Source organism: Herpailurus yagouaroundi, unplaced genomic scaffold (assembly GCF_014898765.1).
Source record: "Herpailurus yagouaroundi ecotype Mexico unplaced genomic scaffold, PumYag 221, whole genome shotgun sequence".
Taxonomy (NCBI): Eukaryota; Metazoa; Chordata; class Mammalia; order Carnivora; family Felidae; genus Herpailurus; species Herpailurus yagouaroundi.
Genome location: NW_024412452.1, coordinates 11430343 through 11451806, shown reverse-complemented (window position 1 = coordinate 11451806; position 21464 = coordinate 11430343). Strand labels below are relative to the sequence as shown.

At 35.2% G+C, this 21464-nt stretch overlaps 1 protein-coding gene and 1 pseudogene across 9 annotated transcripts in view; both read right to left on the bottom strand.

Annotated features, from left to right (window-relative positions):
• The window catches only part of EXOC6B (exocyst complex component 6B), a 616421-nt gene that overhangs the window by 205641 nt on the left and 389316 nt on the right, over positions 1–21464 (bottom strand). The window lies entirely within an intron of this gene.
• On the bottom strand, positions 14243–19586 carry LOC121019185 (ATP synthase F(0) complex subunit C2, mitochondrial-like; annotated as a pseudogene).

The window sequence follows — 21464 nt, the reverse complement described above, 5'->3', positions numbered from 1 at the left end:
CAAGGGGCTCACTAGTGGTAGGTAATGGGGAAATGATAAATAAAAGACCAAAAAATGCCAGTGGCAATACCAAATGTTGACAAGAATTTAGAGTAACCATAACTCTCATACTATGGTTTTAGAGACGTAAAATGATCTGGTTACCATCAAAGACCACTTGGCAGTTTCTTAACAACGTTAAAACCATACATTTATTTACCATTTGACACCAATACAAATTAAAATAAAACTGAATACACGGATTCATTCTTAACATCAAAAAAATAGAGAAAATTAGACACTATGAGCTTCCCAACTTAACACAATTAGAAACATACGTATGTATTTATAAAGTATTTTTGACAAAGTTACATCTATATTTAACCACCGGTTTAAAGAAAATACGGAGCTCAGAGGACCATGTTAAGTGACATCATAGCGATGTACCATGGGACATCCTGCAAAATAAGTAGGTGGTTTTCTTTAACAAATAATGGACAAAGAATTAAAAAAAATGTAGAGTGTGTACAGATAAAAAAAGACTTAGGAGGCTTCCAATTACAACGCAGCTGATGTAAAACAAATCTTCCCACCAAGACCCACTGTAAAACTTGATAAAATAACACAAACAAAACAAAATAAAAACAGATGTTTGAAGGCATCAAAGACCAATGAAGGACGCAAAGATTTAAGGAAACAAAAGAGAAAAGTTAAACGGTGGAATTTCTCTCATGTTTCTTCCCTTTGGGGCATTTGCTTCTTCCCAACGCAGAATTCGGAGGCTGAGAAGGAAAGTGGAGCTGCTCAATGATGTGGAGTCAAATAATAATGGATTTAGCACTCTTACTTCAGGTCCTCAGACACAAAGACAGTCAAAATTAGGGAATAAGATGATGTTGGAGGAAAGCGTACTGCAGAGATTGACATTCCTTCTATTGTTTCCTTTCACTTGATCCTAAACTGTAAGGGGGCATGAAACACAAACAACAATCAGGAAGAATCAGCTAAGAGGTGAGAAAGCTAAGTAGAATTTAAGCAGTCTCGTGGGGCTAGGCAGAGGTTTGGAGATCAAGATCCACCAAGGAATAAGGGCACTGGCAAACAGGCCAAGATCCAGGTTGAAATTCCAACAGGACCATGCCTTATGATTACATGCAAACCAGAAACAGACTAATCTTTACAAAGTCTTAAGGATAGCCTAGTTTGCAGTGAGAATACATGGTCCAGAACTTAAAAAAAAAAATTATCAGAAGTATCAAAAGACAGAAATATATCATGAGAGGGGGTGGGGCAAAACAAGATAAAAAATAGAAAACAAAAACAAACCCTTGGATAATTCAGATATTGTAATTGTTGTATGAAATAATGTTTATAAAATTGGTAATAAGAGAATTTTACTAGAGATCTGAGATCTATCAATAGAAAATTGATAAGAATTCTAAACTGAAAAACACAATTTCTGAAGCTGAGAACCCAAAATATGTTTTTAATGACATATAAGACATGGCAGAAGGAAGGATTTATATACTAGAAGATAGGTCCAACAAAAGATTCAGACTCCGGCAAAGAAAGAAAACTAGATGTATAAAACAAAGTGTTTTAAGAAACATATGAAACAAAGTAAAAGAACTAATAAAGTGTAACTGAAGTCCTAGGAAGAAAGTAAAAGAGAGAACTGGACAGAGGAAATAGTTGATGAGATACTGGCTGGGAATTTTTCAAAACAAATGAAGGACATTAAGCCCCAAATCCAAGAAGCTCTATGAACGTCAAATAAAATAAACAAGAAGAGTCCCACATCTAGAAACATTTTAACACAAATAAAGAAAATTAAAGGAAAAAAGAAAACATTCCTTTCTATTCCTAGTTGTCTGAGTGTTTTTGCCACAAGAGTGTTGGATTTTTTTTTAAATCATTTATCTGCAAAATTGTAACAATAACGTGGTATTCTTCCTTCACTCATTAATGTAGTGTATTACCTGACTGCTTCTGTGATAGTGGGCGAGAATTATATTCCTAGGTAAGATCCCAGTTGGTCAGGGTGCACAATACTTTCAATATTGTTGGATTCACTTCACTAGTAATTTGTTGAGGGTTTGTGGTTATATATTGATGTAGAATACTGGCCTGTAATTTTCTTTTCTAGTGATGTCTTTATTTGGCTTTGGTATCAGGGTAATGTTGCTGTCCTAAAATGAGTTAGGAAGTGTTCCCTGCTCTTATATTTTTTGGAAGAGTTTAAGAAGAATTGGTATTAATTTGTTTTAAATGTTTGGTAGAATTCACCAGTGAAACCACCTGGTCCTGGACTTTTTTGGGAGGTTTTTGATTACTAATTCAATCTCTTTACTTATTATAGGTCTATTATAATTTTCTTTCTTCTGTAACCAGTTTAGGTAAAGTGTGTTTCTATAATTTTGCTCTTTTCATCTAGGTTACCTTTATGTTGTCATAAATTACATTTTTTACACACTTATACATACTATGCACCCAGTAAGATAGATTTGTAATTCTTGTTATGCATTTGTGTTTTAAATCAAGTAGTAATACAAAGTAGAGGTACAAATCAAAAATACAATAATACTGACTCTTATATGCATTTACCTTTACTGGAAATCTTCACTTCCTTATACAGCTTCAAGTTACTGGCTAGTGCCCTTTCATTTAAACCTAAAGGAACCCCTTTAGCATTTCTTGTTCTTAAAGGGGATGAACTCCTTCCGCTTTTATCTAGATATGTCAGTTTATCTAGATATGTTTTCAACTTCATTTTTGAAGGACAGTTTGTCAAATACAGAATTCTTGGTTAATAAGGTTTTCTTTCTTTTCTTTTTTTTCTTTCAGCTCTTTGAATATAGAAACCTACTGCCTTCTGTTCTCCAAAGTTTCCGCTGAGAAAACTGGGATAATTTGAGCATGAGGTAGCCCTTAGACAGGTTAGGAGAAACATACACAATACTTTGTGTAGGAGATGTGCTTTGACCCCTCTGCAGTCAGTAAACAGGGACCCACGTTCGGGAAATGGGCTGCAGCTGCTTCAAGACAACCAACTTGCTTGGTGGGAAAGCGGGGAAAGGGCAAGTAAAAACACCACACAGATTTCCTGTTATCAGACTGCCTTTTTCTTAACTCAGCATTCATGTGGTCAATGTTTTTGTGGTGGGATGAGAGTCTGGAGCTGCCCACTCCACCATTTTCCTGATAACCCTCCCAGAGGTGACTCTTCTTAATTCAAGCAGCCATGTCACAACTGTATGTCACAGATGAGAGTTCCCCAAACTGGTTTACAGAGACAGGTTCCATGGTTCTTGATGGGACATTTTCCACACTTTTGTGACTGTCTAAAAACATAAGTTAATTGTGGTTTGTTTTATCTGAATGCTTGTTTTTATAACTGAAAACCATTATATGATTTCAGTGTTGGCCTTGCATTTGTATTTACAATTACCTTGGTATCAAGTAACAGGTCATTTTTGCTATGAGCAAAAGGGCACACATGGACCTTTATGCAACTGTATCAAGTCAAACTAGGTTATCACACGGTATAAAAAAGTTTCACAATAGGTTAACCAGACAAAATTGGCAGAAAAGTCATACATTGCACGTGACTCTGAAGATCCTGCATTGACATTTAGTACTATTCATGGTGTATGTGGCGACTTAGCTTTAGCAAAACCGTAAAATTGACGTTATGAAGGTAATATTGTTAATTTTAATTTCATTCATCATAAATTTTTACATTTAAGTTGTAAATCTGTTTTAGGTGATAATTATATAAGGATTGTATGGATAAGGTATTTATCTCTACTTTCTGTTTACATACATATAGGTAGCACTATCCAAAAAATGGGAAGAATTTAAGAGACCAAGAAATTTTAACTCTGGCAATATGGCAGACTGAGCTGACACGAAACATAGCAATTATGGATTCCTTACCATAGCATGTTTTAGTTAAAAAACTGAGTTTGACAGAAAAGGAAATATCCATGTACTAGGAAAAACAACAACAACAACAACAAACCCAAAACCTAACGAGATTTTGCTCAGATCTCAGGAGGACATGAGGCCAGAATTACCTAACAGCTACATGTTGGGCTTTAATGTCAATATGGGGATAGACCTCCGCTTCCACAGAAGAATGGAGATATAAACTAGACAGCGTCCCACTGTCTTAGCTCAAGCTGTTGCAACAAAGCACAATAGGCTGGGTGGCTTATAAATATTAGAAATTTATTTCTCATAGTTCTGGAGACTAGAAACCCAAGATCAGGATGCCAGCACGACTGGGTTTTGCGGAGTTGCAAACTCTTCTGAGTTGCAGACTGACAACCTCACACCGTATCCTCCCATGGTGGGAAGAAAACAAGCTAGTTCTCTAGCCTCTTCTTATAAAGGCACTAAGATTTAGATTTCAATATATGAATTTTAGGGGGACACAAATATTAAGTCCGTAACACCTGCCCACTTCTGAGACCTCGAAAGGCTACCCTTTCAGGGAGAAGAGATCATATTAAAGTGACATGGAAGCTTTGTTTTTAAGTGCATATAAAGTTATCCACTTGGTGTTGGGGAAAAAATATTCTTCCACAAGAAGTTAAAATCCAAATATTGGTGTGCTGTCAGAATTTATAATCGTCACATACTACAAAGAATCCCTAAGCTGAAATATGAACAAAAACTGATCCTGGATCAGTGAAACTCCTGAGACCATCAGGAAAAACAAATGTAAAAGAGCCCTACGGGGGCATTTTTATTAATATAGGAAATATAATTCCCATGGAAAACCAATGCTTGTCAAAAATAAACTCATAATCAAAAATTTAAAACTACATAAAAAAATGATTTTTCATGAGGTAGAGTCTAAAGATCAACAAAATGAGGAAAAAGCATAGGCAGAGACCTGAGATAAAAGAACTTTTTGAAAGTTAAAATAAAAGATATATTTAAGATGACAAGAGAAAAGGAATTTAAATAATCACAAAATAATAGAACACTATGAACAGACAGATATGGAAAAAAAAACCAAATAGGACCTCTAGAAAAATACACACTGAAATTTAAAATTCAATGTATTATATAAACAACAGATTCGACTACAAGACAGATCTGATGAATTACCTAAAATATAAGACAGAGATATAAAAAGACAAAAATCTTCAAAGTTGTAAGAAAGAAAAGACAAGTTTCCTATAAAGGAACAATAAATAAGGCTGACAGCAACAAGAAGAAGCTAGAAGATAACAGAATAATATCTTCAAAAGGCAGAAGGAAGGCTCATCTGGGTGGCTGTCAGCTAAGCATCCGATTCTTGATTTCGGCTCAGTCCGTGATCTTATGGTTTGTGAGTTTGAGCCCCACATCAGACTTTGTGCTGACAGCGTGCAACCTGTCTGGGATTCTCTCTCTTTCCCTCTCTCTGCTCTTCCCCCACTCTCTCTCTCTTTCAAAATAAATAGACATTAAAAAAAAAAAGCAGAAGGAAAATAAGGTTTAAATCAGAGTTCTAACCCTAGCTAGAGATGAACTGAGGTAGAATAAGAACACTTTCAGATAAGAGGGGCTCATCCATCACTTAAGTCTGAGAACAGTGATCAAGGTAACAACCAGAAGCAAAATAATAAATTATTTTTTATTATTAATAAGTATTTTTAAAATAAAATTATTTTTAAAAATTTAAAGTACACAAAAGCAAAATAATTGATCTAGGATTGCTCCGACCAGAGTCGAGTAGAAGAGGATATAGTTCTAGATCAGTAACATTCTTAAATTTCAGCATACATCAGAATTCCCTGGAGGACTTATTAAAACAAATTGCTAGGGCAAAAGCTTGAGTTTCTGATTCAGTAATGTCTGGGATGGGGCCCAAGATTTTGGATTTTTTCAACAAGTTCTATGACGATGTTGACACCAGTCTTCCAGGGACCACATTTTGAAAACTGTTAAGAAATATTCTTCTACAATGCCTTAGATCAATTGAGTTTTTTGGTAGACCTATCGTCTTACTTATTTAACCTGAACTCAGTCCACTCAAATTCTCAAGTCTTTATAGGCACTGTTGATTTGAATAACTTACTAAACACTCCCACTCCTTGTTTTCTATCTGTATTGAAAACGTCAACAAAAAGCATGTTCTACATGGTAGATCGTTAATAACATATTCATCTATGAAAGACAGCATATTATTCTTCGTATTTTAGCTTCAGCTCATCAAGCTAAAGAGGGTTGCAGACCGTGGTCTTCTCTAATTTATAAGTGAGCCAGTTTCTGAGATCTCTTGGTGTCCTTTCTCTGACATTAAGAGAACTCAAAGACTCTGTCCGCACAGAGTATTCTTAAATTATTTTTTTTAATCCCATAACAACAGAATTGCAAAAAATGTAAAAAAAAAATACAAAAAACAAAAACACAATGAATCAACTACATAATGCTTTCCAAAAACTTTTGAAAAATAACTGTTGGCTCCTCAACTATATGAATAGTTTATCTAACTGTCCAATTACTAGTTGTCCAAACAAAGTTTTATAAATACTCATCTGAAACTGAAAAAAAAAAAAAATCACTTTCAAGTTTGAGTGCTTGACTCCAGTTAGCTAATGAGACAAGAAGACAAAGAACCCTGCCATTTCCACATGACATGGACAGAGGCCCTCTGTGCAGGGATATATTAATATGCTGAGAGAACAGCCTATCAGAGAACAGATGCGCTCAGTGTCAATCGGTTAAACTTTAGAAATTAATGACCTTCGCTAGCTTTGCTTAGTATTTTTTGTGCCAACTTCTTCAGTACCACAGTTCAATTCAAGTCAGTTAGACAGACCTAAGACAAATCCTAAGAATACAATCTCCAAGTCTATAAAAATTTACCAGTTTGCTGAAATTGCCTAGCTCTGCTCACATTTACCACAATTCAAGATGCTTTGCTTCGCAGAGGATCAACAGTCAAGACAATTACTAGATTACAATATAACGTTTAGGATAGTTCTTTTTTTCCCTAATGTAAGACTCTATGTCCAGGGCCTTGACTGAATTAACCTGGTAATAAGTACTCTCCTGTCACTGAACTGGTGAAAATCTTTTTGGAATTGATATGAACATGCTGTGTTTTTATGTATCTTTCTTTTCTGAAACATAATCAACTGCTATAGCAACCCTGAGGGATTCTTAAGTTTCTGGTACTCGCTCATATTATCAAGTCAGGAAAGATAATGGGCCCTAAGGCTCTCTATTCAATTAAAGAAGGCAAGTCTTCAGACTATCGCTTTTGCCCAATCTTCTAAATTTAGCTATGGAGTTCTGAAAGTTTACAAATCAAAGAACAAACAAAGGAAAAGATGCTGAGCCTGGGGTCCTGCAAAGAATACAGTGATCAAAGTCCAAATCACTGCACTTGTTGCAAAAAAACCAAACCAAAACAAAACAAAACAAAAAAACCCAACAACAACAACAACAACAAAAAAGGCAGTAGGGGAAAGAAGCAAAGTTTTCTCAGGTTAAAACAAAAAACTATGTCTGAAGTGTCTTGAAAACTCTTGAAAATGTACTGACACTATAGTTTGAAATGTCTGGAAGACTTTCCATGTATTTTCTGACTGTATTCAATCACAGACAGATGGTACAGCTCACTGTCCAAAGTGTGACCAACAAGTTTAGATCTCAGCTTCTAGAATTAACCATGCCAAGGTAAAAACCAATTGAGTAAAACTGTTGCAGAACACTGCTTCACTACACTAATGAGGAGCACTAGGTAGCACAAAGTGAAATTCTGACCACTGGCGCTGACCTTACAACAAAGCAATTAGGATCCCGGAATGTGAAAAACAGTAACACTATATATGGTACATACGCAATACTGCCAAACAGCAACAATCGTTTTTACTCTGTATCTTTCATTAGCAAAGTGCAGAGAAAAAGTGATTTTTTTTTTTCCAGGAGATTTTGGAGTCTTAGCGTTTTCAGGATTCTAGAGGTGAAATCAAAAACTCTGAGCAATATTGATTTATCAAACAACTTACACTAGGTTATGCTGCAGTAACAAATAATTCCCAAATCTTCGTGGCTTACAACTACAAAGATTTATTTCACGTTACATGTCAGCCAGGGCAGGCTGAGGAAGCAGCACATGCTTCCTGGCAGAGGGAAGACAGCCACGGCAGAACAATGTAATGTTTGTTAGGGATTCTGCTTGGAGGTGATAGCCATTCCTCTGTTCACATTTCATTGGACACAGCAAGTCACACAGCCAAGCTTGAGATCACTGGGTGGAGAATTAGATTTCTCACACCCTACTCCCCAGAGGTGATAACCTGAAAATCCTATCCAATCATGCCAAAAGAGTCACAAAAAAGTCCATAATCCTGTAACAGACTCTATTTAAAGTCCAGATCTGGCACCTTTTACTCTGGAGACCAACAAACTAAAATGACAAGTTAGCTGCCCCTCAAACATCCAGCATATAATTGTAGAATGGGAATACTACAACTAGAATAAACCTTCGATTCAGAAAGGGGAAGACAGGAAACATACAGCCGTCTCTTATCCGTGTGAATTCTGAAACTCTGCTGGGCCGAAGATGTAAGAGCCGCTTGCCCCCAGGGTGGAGAACATTCCTTAATCATTTCTTAATCTGCTTTCCTGTAGCTGCTTCCTCACTCACTGTACTCTGAGGCTGCTGGCTCTGCCCTCTGGGAAGTCATTCGTTTTTCTTGATCCTCACTGCCTACTCACTTTCATTGAATCTGAAGTTTTAACAAAACTGTGAGAGTGTTAGCTCTGATGTGGTCTTTAGTAGACACCTGAAATATAATGGGCTTCTGTGGATCCAAATAATTTTCAGTTATATATTTTATCAGTTGAAAATGAGGAAGAGTTAAATATGTTGACTCTTCAATTCCTGGAATTTCTAGATTCTCCCTATTCCCTTTATACCCTGCTTATAAACAGGCCAATTCTTTCCTGAGTTTATCTCTATTTGTAAACAAATGAAGCCAGTGGCAACCAAAGAACATTGGTCCATTTTTTCTCCCAAAGTCTCCTAATGCCTAATACCACATATTAAATCTGGTATATTATCTGATTTCCAGTTACCTCAGGTGACAATTTCACCAAAAGTTCTATCATGGAAGCCACCTTCTGCCTAGCTCCACAGTCGATGTCATATATTTTAGGTGTTTTTCTACGTCTGTTTATTACAGCAGTATCCCACTTACTTATCAACTTCTGTGTCAGTCATCTTACACTCTGTTACGATACATTAACAACCCCTAAATCTCAGTGATTTACAAGCAAGGCTTATTCCTCACCCAAATTATTGTTGGCTAGGGATCAGCTGCTCTGCTTACTGTCATTTTTATTCTAGAACCAAGTTGGAAATGGGGCAGCTACCGTTGGGGACATTCAGTGCACATGGCAGAGGGGAAGGCTGGAAGAAGCACAGAATGGCTCTTAAAGCTTCCTCTTAGACGTAGCATATGAAAAACTTCCATTTCACTAGCCAGAGCAAGTCATATGGCCGAACCTAACACAGGGCAGGGAACTGAATAACTGTGAATGATACAATCTACTAAAATAATTTATCATAACAGATTGAATGAGGAAGCACGTTTAAGAATTCAGCTGTCTTCTATTAACCAGACAAGAAAGAGATTGGCAAAAATGTAAAACAATGCTGCTCTGAAAAAGTACTTTGTTTAGAAAATAGTCATTTTTCATTAAAATGTATTTCGCATTATCATATTGGATTTATTATTGCTCTTTAAAATAAAATAATAAATACTTAAAAGACTTCTTTTTTTTTTTTTTAATTTTTTTTTCAACGTTTATTTATTTTTGAGACAGAGAGAGACAGAGCATGAACAGGGGAGGGGCAGGGAGAGAGGGAGACACAGAATTGGAAACAGGCTCCAGGCTCTGAGCCATCAGCCCAGAGCCTGACGCGGGGCTCGAACTCACAGACCGCGAGATCGTGACCTGGCTGAAGTCAGACGCTTAACCGACTGCGCCACCCAGGCGCCCCAAGACTTCTAAGACAATTCCTAATATAGCATATATCGATAGATGTAATGCAAATAAACAAAAGTCCTTGGGTGTCCTTAGTAACATGGGGGAGTATGAATAGTTCCTCAAACCAGAAAGTTTAAGAACTGCTGCTCTGTAGGACAAACAACAGTAATAATCCAAGGACTGGTTGGATTAAAATAGATGCAGTTTGATGGGGCACCTGGGTGGCTCAGTCAGTTAAGCGTCCAACTTCAGCTCAGGTCATGGTCTCACAACTCATGAGTTGGAGACCTGCGTTGGGCTCTGTGATGACAGCTCAGAGCCTGGAGCCTGCTTCAGATTCTGTGTCTCCCTGTCTCTCTGCCCCTCCCTGCTTGTGCGCTCTCTCTCTCTCAAATATAAATAAACACTAAAAAAAAATTTTTAATAGATGCAGTTTGAAAATCACAGGGCCTGGCACAGAGTACACATTTACTAAATATTAAATATTATTGTTACTAATGATAAGAACTAAAGGGATGAAAAGTCAATGAAAATAAGAGAAGATTCTTTCATAAATACAATATTCAACTCTTAAATCACAAAAGAACAATTTTTTTATTTTAACAAAAGGAAAATTCCTAAGGAATGTATAAATCAACTGTTATATTAGTGGCTCACTGATGACAAAAGCAATGCATCACTGTGGTAAAAAAAAAACAAAAACTCCTCAAACATTATAGAAATACTGAACAAAGAAAAACAAAGTCCCTTATAATCCTACATTGAAGAAATAATGGATTTCAAACCTTGCATTTACCTCTGGAATTTTTTTTCTAACCAATATACCCTGCAGATACACAAACACACATACACACAAAGATTCTGGAAAAATGAGATCACACTAGATAAACTTACTTGTAACATACTTTAAAAAAATTTAATGTGTATCTTAAATAAATTTTAATGTGCATTTGTACTGATCTATATATTTCATTACTTGGATGTATCAATATTTATTTAAGTGCTGACTGCTTCAATATCACCGCTTTTAAAAATGCTATCTTAACATCCTTACAGATATATTGTTGCCTATTTGTGATGATATCTTGAAAATAATATATGAGAATGAAATTTTAAGTAAAATGGGTGGAGATACAGAATTTTAATAAATGAAGTCAACTGCCTAACAAAAATTCATATTCTAACAAACAGTGCTTTCTTTGGTCACAATGTTGCGAAGACTGGGTATTTTCGGTCATTACTCATATGACATATGAAAAATCTCACTGATACTTTCATTTGCATTTCTATAATCATGAGCACAAGGATACTTATTGACCTTTGTATTTCTTTTTGCGATATGCACATTTTTCTTCTAATTTTTAATTACACTGTCATTATAAAAGATTCAAAATAATGAAGAATTTAATAGAGCAAAGTGTGAAAATTCTTCACATTTACTCACCAGACAAACTCCCTTCCAGAGGTTACCTATCAGCACGGAATACATTCTTCCAGTCTGGCTTGTATGCATTTTCATACATGCGCAAGTGCATATATTTCTTCTTAAAACATGAAATCATAATAAATCTCCTGTTGTATAACTCAATCTTATCAAATAGGAACTTACCACATCACTGTGTTCTTTTAAAAGGTTAAGTATTATTCCAAGTACTTACTATGCTATATACTATAATTTACCTTATAAGCCCCCTATTCATGGGCATCTGAATTGTTTTCAATTTTTTATGTAACAATGTTGCAATTAATATTTATGTATATTGATTTTCAATGGGTACAAGATGAAACTGTGGACTATATGAACGGGCACTTTTAAGTTTTACTAGATACTGGTAGGGTGTGTTCCAAAAGGGCTTTTTATCATGAAAATGTAGGAGAGAACTGAGTTTCCTGTCTTTTATCAGTCTTTATCAGTTATGCTCATAGGATAGAAAAATATTATTGTGATTTTAAACTTCATTTCTCTGATTACTAATGAGGGCTGAAAATCTTTTCATTTACTCACTAGTCATTTCTAGTTCTTCTTTTGTAAAACATTCACGTATATTCTTTCCCCATTTTTCTATCGAGCTTCTTCTTAATAATTTACAAGATCTAGATCTTAATCTTTGTTATGTATAAATATTCTCTTGGTTTGTCTTTAATTATCTAGAGTTATCTTTAATTCTCAATTGTAGTATCTTGCATCATATATGAATTTCAACTTTTATGTGGTCAAGCACTTTAAAAATGTAATTTTGGTCTATTTTGCCTCATTGTTATCTTTTTCTATTGCCACACTTCACTATTTTAGATGTTATTGTTTTAAACTGATTATTTCATACCCTGAATCTTTCTATCCAGGCTTATTGTTTTTTCTTCCTGCTAATAATTTGGTATTCTTCTAGGTCCCTCATAAAATTTCTGTGTTTCCTCTTATATGTTGTACATACTTCTTGTCATATTTATTTCTACGTATTTTATCATTTTTCTTACAGTTGTGAATGCAATCCATTTTCATCACATTTTGTTATATAGTATAATGTAGAGACAAAGCTGAAGAACATGATATGCAACATTGTATTGGGGACTATTACTAAACTCTCACTAATTCTAATATGTTTGCAATTGGTTGTCTTGGCTTGTTTCAAATGGACAATCACGTGGTCTACAAACAACTTTCTCACATCCTTTCCAACAGTCCCACTGCTTATTATTTTTCCTGTCTTACTGCACTGGCTCAGACCTCCTGAAAAATACTGAATGACCGTGGTGACAATGGGCTTGTTTGTTCTACCTCTGGCATAATAGGATGTTTCTAATGTTTCACCATTAAACATGATGTTTGTTCCATATCCCTGGTAAACAGCATCTATCAAATTAATGAAGTTTCTGTTCATTATTAGCTTGTTCAGTTTCTATTACGAATGTCTGTTAAAGTACATCAAATGTTAAACTGTTGACTTCATGTTAAAGTATTAAATTGTTTTCAATATTTGAGAGATGATCATACAGTTTTTCCCTTTTAATCTTCCTGTGTACTGTGTATTTTTTTAACAATGTGATATATACCTTTCTTATCTAATTTTGAGGTTGTTTGCCTTAAGTTCTATTTTATATAATGTTAATATTGCTTTCTTTTTCTTAAATCTGGCTGGAATATTTGCTCACACATTTCTTTTATATCCTTCTATCCTGTTTATTTGAGTGGTATTTCTTGTAAACAACACAAAGTCAAATTTTTATTTAAGGCAAATCTCATAGTCTCTATGTTTAAAAGACAATTTTACTATTTTTACATTAATGTCATTTTTGACACATTTGGACTTACTACCATCATCTTATTTCATATTTTCTCTCTAATCACACTTTGTTTTTAACTTCTCCTAATCTGGGTCAGTCAAATTTTCCTGTTTATGTTTCTCCCTCTGCTGCTTTAATATTTTAATTTTGTTTAACGTTTGCTCATTTTTGAGAGAGAGTGCAAGCAGGGGAGGGGCAGAAAGACAGGGAGACACAGAATCCGAAGCAGGCTCCAGGCTCTGAGCTGTCAGCACAGAGCCTGACGCGGAGCTCGAACCCAGGAACCGCACAATCCTGACCTGAGCCAAGGTCAGTCACTCAAATGACTGAGCCACCCACGCGCCCCTGTTTTAATATTTTTAGTTGCTACCCTGAAATTTTAAAACATTTAAAAGGTGTATTTCAGTTATTATCTAAAGATAATCAACACTGAGAGTCTCCAGTGGGATAAGACAAAAATCTTGGATGTTTTCTCTTACTTTTCTCCAAACTAGTATATACTGCATGTTGACATTATCTGAGATTTGTCATTTACAATATACATGAATATCATTTAGTTTTAACTATGAATTTACTAGTTTCTATGCTCATTGTTCTTGCCTGGATTTATGTTAAACTTTGCAACATACATTCCTTAGTGATTTCACAGAATCATGGAAAGTTTCTGAGTTCTACATCCTACAATGTCTTTCTTTTGCTATGCCGCTTTAAATACCAGTTCAGGCATAATAGAAGTCTAATTCCAAAATGATTTCCCTTCAGAAACTTAACAATACTCATTTTCTTCTAGTATCCAATGTTGCTAATACTCATTTATCCAAGCTTACTAGAGCATCCTTCAGCTGTTTCTATTCTATTTAGCTAATATATTGAGTTTTAAAAAATTCATTTAGCATATTTTTAATTTTTACATTTCCATTCTTTTGAATTTCTCTGAGGATATTAAACTTACTTTTGAAAGTTCTTTTAAGTCAGATGTTAGTTTTTCTCTTTGTCATTGAGTGCCTACCCTTCATGTTGTTGGTTTCCTCAATTACTGGCTTGACTTGTCTATTCATCTTTGTATTTAGGAATCCATTTATCTTTCTATTAATGCTGGTTATATCTACAGTAGTATGTCCCCAGTGACTGTGGTACAGGATGGGACATGTTTCTGAGGAGAGTGGACTGACAGTTTATATTCAGGCTGTGAGTGACTCCCATCTCTCCTTAAAAGGGCATTATCTACATAGAGATTGCCTTATCAAGTCAGCTGTGATATCCAAACACTTTGTTAGACACATGAGCCACTTCTCAGTTGTCCACTGGAAAGAAGTAGGAGAGGGTTAGAGAGTCAATGGGTCAACTTCTTTCCAAAAAAAAATCACACTGACAATTGTCCCAGAGTCAATTCTCTATTAGTGTCAATAGTGTTGAATAAGAATTACCAGAACAGATATTTATTATAGGAAAAGGGAAAGACATTAAGAAAACATTGCTAAATTTGGAAGAACTCTATAGAGGTAAGACAAACATTGTAGGAAAAGAGTCAGACCTGGAAAAAAGACAAGAGTATAGCTACTAGTAAAGACAATCAGAACCTTAGAATGATTGAAACCTTTTTATTATGCATGAGGGTAGCTAAAGAAACAGAAATAATCATACAAAAAGGAGTTAAAAGTGTTAGTAAAAGATGCATAGCACATAATCCACTCTCGGTTGCCTTGGTAATAGGACCCCACACCATGACCATAAGAAAAAACCTGAAATGAATAATAAGTAAAAACTGGGCCAAATATACTCTTGTTAACTACACCTTGGGTATTGGTGAAGAGTTTGAGAGGGAGTTATGCCACTGAAAAAAATAAGGCATGAAGAATATAACTTATCTGTAAAAGAGTTAAGCTTATGCTGATAACTCAAGATAGCTTCTGGGAAGTGCTACCATGGAGTTACATACCGTGTTATCTTGCCAATTCTATTCACTGACCTCACTGCAGAGAAGGAATCATGGACTTTCTCTCCCGGGGTACAATATAAGTAGGCTAGAGTCTGGAGAAATCCAAGAGCCCTTCTGCTTACATTTTGGTCAGTACTCTTATCCTAATCATCCTAGAATTAAGCGAGTCAGCAGGGAAATAAAAGAATGAGGAGCCAATATGCTGGCTCTCAGCTTGGTACACTTGAACAAGAGTGATTTCATACTTGACCTTTAGAGAATGGTTTACTCCGGTATTTTTCCCCAAATAATCACACACACACACACACACACACACACACACACACACACACACGTGCGCGCACACGTGTGTTTATATTTCAAAATTCCCTTATCTTGTATGCCAATGGCATTCTTTTTCTTTTCCTTATTAATACAGTATTTATTTGTCTTCTCTGTCAACCCCCTGACCCAACCATTTTCCCCAGCCTGTCTGGGGAGGTATAAGAAAAGGACCATACAGGGCAGACAAGACAAAGGAGGTGAAGACAGCTCCTTCCCATGGTGAAGAAGAAGGGCCACCATCAGGCGAAAGAGACCCATGGTCTCCAAAAGTACATAGCCCAAAATGGCATAGGAGAAGAGCTGTTGCTTCAGAGAAGGGTTCCTGGCACAACCAATGATGAAATTCCCAAACACAGTCCCAATTCCAGCCCCAGAGCTGGCCACCCGTATAACGGCTGCCCCAGACCTAAGAACTTGGCTGCTGTGTGGATGTCACTTTAAATGGCACCAGTGGAAGCTGCAGCTAGGAATAAGTGAGGTCAGGGTACATGGGGCAGCTACTGTTTTGGCACCACTGCAGACAATGATTGGCTCAACAGCTGACAGGTGCTCCTCATCAAGCAGGGGATGGAAGGAACTTTGCACAGGCATAAAGCTTCAAAGGATGAGGGGCTGTGGCTGAGAGTGGCTCCCCGTGCAGAGAAGACAGAGAGGGCACCAGTTACACTCTCTTTCCTTTCACTGCTAGTAAGTTATTTCCACTTAAAAGATATATCTGCACTATTATTTTATGGGATTGGAGAGTTAAAGAATATTTGAACATGTGTACCTCATCTACCTTGACCATATACATTTTTAATTGGTAGTATTTTAACTCAATATCTAAGAGCATGCTATATGCTTTTAATATTTATTATGAAATTAGCCCTGTCTGTTCTTACTAGACTTTGGACCATTTACAGTGATTTTGACAGGGAAGTATTAAGAGTTTTAATAATAAAAAAATAAAGAGTTTTCACAATCAAATTTAAGACTACTCCTTTATGGCCCCTGTGTTTTGTACCATGATAAGAAAACCTCTTCTAATACCTTTGTGACTTTTTAAACACATATATTTATTTTTTTATTTTTTTATTTTTTTTTTCAACGTTTATTTATTTTTGGGACAGAGAGAGACAGAGCATGAACGGGGGAGGAGCAGAGAAAGAGGGAGACACAGAATCGGAAACAGGCTCCAGGCTCTGAGCCATCAGCCCAGAGCCTGATGCGGGGCTCGAACTCACGGACCGCGAGATCGTGACCTGGCTGAAGTCGGACGCTTAACTGACTGCGCCACCCAGGCGCCCTTAAACACATATATTTAAATCTTTGTGTAAGGACAGTGAAAGGAATCTATTTTTTCCCCATCTTAACTCTGTTGTTACATTTATCCCATAATCCATCCTGGTTCCCAGTGATCTGATATTTATTTATTATATATTAAATTCCCAAATAGTCTTGGCTACTCCATGGAGTGTAACCTTCCAAACTAGGAAAAAAAAAAAATTCTCCCTAATTTTCTTTAGAATTTTACTGATCATTCCTTTTCTCACATTCTTTCTTCTAGATAAACTGTACATAATTGTAATAAATCCAATGCAAATCCCACTGGGATTTTTATTGTGTTGCTTTGTATTAATGGATAATCGACAAACATTTTACCATATGAACAGGTCATTTTATGATACTTGGTAGAGTTTTATAAATTTCCCAATACAGTATTCACATATTTCATGTTTATTCCTAAATGTTCTAATGTTTTTTTAGCTATTATGAGTGGGATTTTTATATGCATTACATTTTTCAGGTTTTGGTTTATACATGGGAAAACTACAAATTAATGTAATTATTAAATTACATATTTTTTGTTTCTAATCAATTGTTCCTTAGTTAGGTTTGATGGTATTCCAGATGTTAGACCACATAATTGACAAGTAGTAATAATTTTACCTTATTTATGTATTTATTTGTTGCCCTTTTATTTGTTTGCATTTATTATTTGTTGCTCTTCCATAATTGCCTTAGCAAGCACCTCCAGAGAAAAATCATTAAGTAATGATGCTAGAAAACCTTTTAAACACATACACACATACACACACACACGTTTATTTTAAGAAAATGTTTATACATTAATGTTTATAAAGATTTTCTATAGGAATGTTCAATTATACACCAAATGTTTTTAGGTATTCAAAATTTAATCTTTTGTATTTCAGTATAATCTCAGAATTACATTGAACTAACCCTGCGTTCCTAGATGAATTTCATTTGATCATGGCTTATGTTCTTTTAATACATTGGTCTATTGTGTTTGCTGAATTTTTAAAGATGATTTTCATCAATATTGTGCAAGATTGACTTGTTGATTTTTTTCAACTTTTTTAAAAAGAGTTATTTCATTTTGAGACAGGGAGAGAGAGTGCACAAGTGAGGGAGAGGGGCAGAGGCGGGGGGAAGGGAGGGGGAAGAGAGAGGAAGAGAGAGAGAGAGAGAGAGAGAGAGAGAGAGAGAGAGAGAGAGAGAATCTTAAGCAGGTTCCATGTTCAGTGCAGAACCCGACTTGGGGGCTCGATCCTGGGATCATGACATGAGCTGAAATCAAGAGTCGGACACTAAACCAACTGAGCCACCTAGGTGCCCCTTTTACTTTTTGATGTCAGGTTTCATACCAATATTTTGTTGTCTCATGAATGTAATTGTTAATTATGCCTTCTATCTCCAATGTCAAGAACCTTTTTAATGGCATTAATATTACTTGTTCCTTAACAGTCAAGCAGAATTCATCCATGAAGCCTAGTAGAAGGCATTTTAATTAAGAGGTAAGGATAGATAAGCTCTTTGTAACAGTTTTATTCTTCTATTATTCTAACTTTTGATTTTTCTAACCCCTTTAAAATCTGCTTAAAATTTCCTAGAAAACTATATATTTCATCTAAAATTTCAAATGTATAGTATAGCTTTGTGTAAAGCTGTAGCATTCAATTTTGTCTGTATCTTAAATCATCTCCCAATTCTTTAACCTTTAATATTCCAAAATCTTAAATTTTAGATATTTCTGGCTTTCTTCCTTTCCCCAACTTAAGACTAATGACTTTTACATTATCAAAGAAAAAGCTCTTAAATCTATCAGTTCAACTGATACTGAATTCATTGATTAATGGCTTTGCCATTATTATTTAGTTCCTGTTGCTATCCTTTAGTTGCTGATTTTTTAAAAAATGCATATAATTGTTTTCTCATTCTTGATAGATTTAAACTAGAAACATCCAAGTTATGAATTTTCCTTAGGTATCCTTCTTAATTGTACCTTATAGGTTATGACATGTTTTGCTTTTATTACCATTATTCTAAAATTTTCCGGAAGTTAGAGTTTTTACTTCTACGATCACAGAATTGTTCAATAGAAAATTTTCTAATTGTCAGTGTTACTGTTACACAAATAAGTTGACTGTGCCTCCACATTTGCTGGCATTGCCATGTGAACCCAAGTCAGTCCGACGCCACAGTCTGAGCTCTCAACTGCTATTTCCTATTGCCTCCTCTCTCAGCATTTTTTTGTTTTCAATCTTTTGCTTTATGGCTTGTATTTTATGACCTTATATGTTTAAAATCTATATTTAATGCACTTTAAAATGCCAATAACTATAAGATGCATTGTTATTTTTAAATGATCAGGAAAGAAAACATGGTGCCAATTATATCAGTAAGCCACAGTTGATTACAAGACAAATTCCAAGTCCAGAGATGTTAAAATGTGAAAAGAAACGTTTGCAACTGATGAAATACACTAGTATGCTGAAGCCATATTTTTCCATTTATATACTTCAAAAATAAACTCTTTTAAGAAGGATGAAGCAATTAGCATGTTAATATGATATTCCCTCCCACGCACCCCCCCACCCCCGCCAGAACACTACATTTTGCTGGCTCTTTAACTTTTTATCCTAGCTAACTAGCATCAAATTACTATTTCTAAATGATATATTTTCTATTTGAAAATTTGATTACATACTTTTTCCCTAGTCTGCTTTATTCGGTGTTTAATCTGCTCATCACCAATGTTTCCACATGGTAATTTTACCATTTATGGATTTCTTTTGACTCCTCTTCTTTCTAAGCAAATTTTTACACAGGGTTCATAGAGGCTATAATTTCTTACTTTTAAAAAATATTTTTTAATTTTTGTTTTTAAAATAATTTTATACTTTTTAACCTAAGTAACCTATTTTGTTTTCCTTCAACATTCTATAGACATTATTACAGTGTCATCTGGGGTCTGAGAAAAAAATATGGGGCCAACTTAATTTTGTTTAACTTTGTAGGTGACTTTTTTCTTGCTCTAGTAATACTTATGGAAATTTTTTAATCTTAAAAGTTACCAGAATTCTAAGTCTTCATTACTTTTTCCTAGTATTTAGTAAACTCTTTTCAATCTGTAGATTAAAGTCTTTTATTCCAGGGATGAGTTTTTTCCTTCTGTAGCAACAAATTTCCACTAACAGTTTTTCTTCTCTCTTAACTGCATTTTATGTGATTTTTCTCAAGAATTGCGCCTAAGTCATAAGTCCCATCTGCGGCATCATTCACTCCACATCTCCCTGTATCTAATGTGGTTTTAATTATTTTAATAGTTTTACTCATGTGCCCCCCCACCCCTGCCAACTCTTTTTTAATTGTACTTTAGCCCTATAAAAGTACTATAGTTCTTTTCTCTATATCTTAATCTCTTAAACTCTTCTTTGATCTCTTATCATACAGTCTGTGGTCACTTTTATCTCCATGAGAGTGTTGAGAATTATTTTTTCTTAAAGTGTTCTTCAGTTTCCTGAAGTAATTCTTCTTTCAAAATATATTTGTCCATTGCCTTTTATGTTCCTCTTTATTTCACTCATTTTTTAGTAGCCCTCATATACAGGTTCTTTCTCCATCATTTAGCTAAGAAGAACAATTTGGTTACCTCTAACCAAAGTATGCTTTAAAAACACACTTTATAATCTAAGCTGGAAGTGTAGAAATTGGCTGGATATAACATCTGTTCATTATTTCAGATGCTTTGGGAAGTGGGGAGAGGATGATAGAGAATAGTGAATGTAGCAGAGATGACCTAAACTCAAATACATTGTCTGCAAACACTCCTATCAAACCGGCGGATTCTCTTGTCCTGAGTTAATGTTAAGATTCATGAGGGTAATTCTTTTAGATTTTAGCAATTATCCACTTCAGAACCAACAACACAACTGGAAAGATTTTTCCACAATAGGAAGTCAGGTTGAGAAAAATAAAGAGTATAAGCCACCCCTCTCTCAACCCTACCTCCTCTGTCATCCTCTATTCTGTAGTCTGAAAATTAGCCCCAATTTGGTATTTGCCATTTGTATCCCCCGTGCTTCTAAGTTAAGTGTTATCAATAAGATATTTCCGAACTTTCTCACTTACTTTGCAGAACCTAGAACCTGCTTGAAATTGGTGACCTATGTATCAGCCTTTGACACTCAACTTTGATTTGGTTCAAATGTTATTAATATCAAGAAAATTGTCTTTGATAATTGGAATGGGGCTAGGGTCACTCCTATGGTTTTACTTAGGGCTGAAGCTTACAACTCTATTTTTGCTTCATTTTGTCCATTTTTGGATAGTATTTCAGGTAGGCAATCTGCTCAATTAGCCGTCTTTCCCAGAAAATTTCACATAAATTTCAGATAATTTCACATAAGAGTTGATGAAATTAAATTTAGGGATATCAAATAATAGGCCTTTGTAATTAACAATAATTATATTTGATTTTTACCTTGAACTTAGTATTCTAAGATACTTTCAGTAATTTAGTCCCTTTAAGAGATAAGTGGACAAGATAAAAAGTTACTGTTAGCTTTTGTCTGGTTCCAATGACACGGTCACTATTCCAATAACTTTTCTGAAAATCACTGTGGGAGTCATATATCTTGATATTTGCATTTGACCT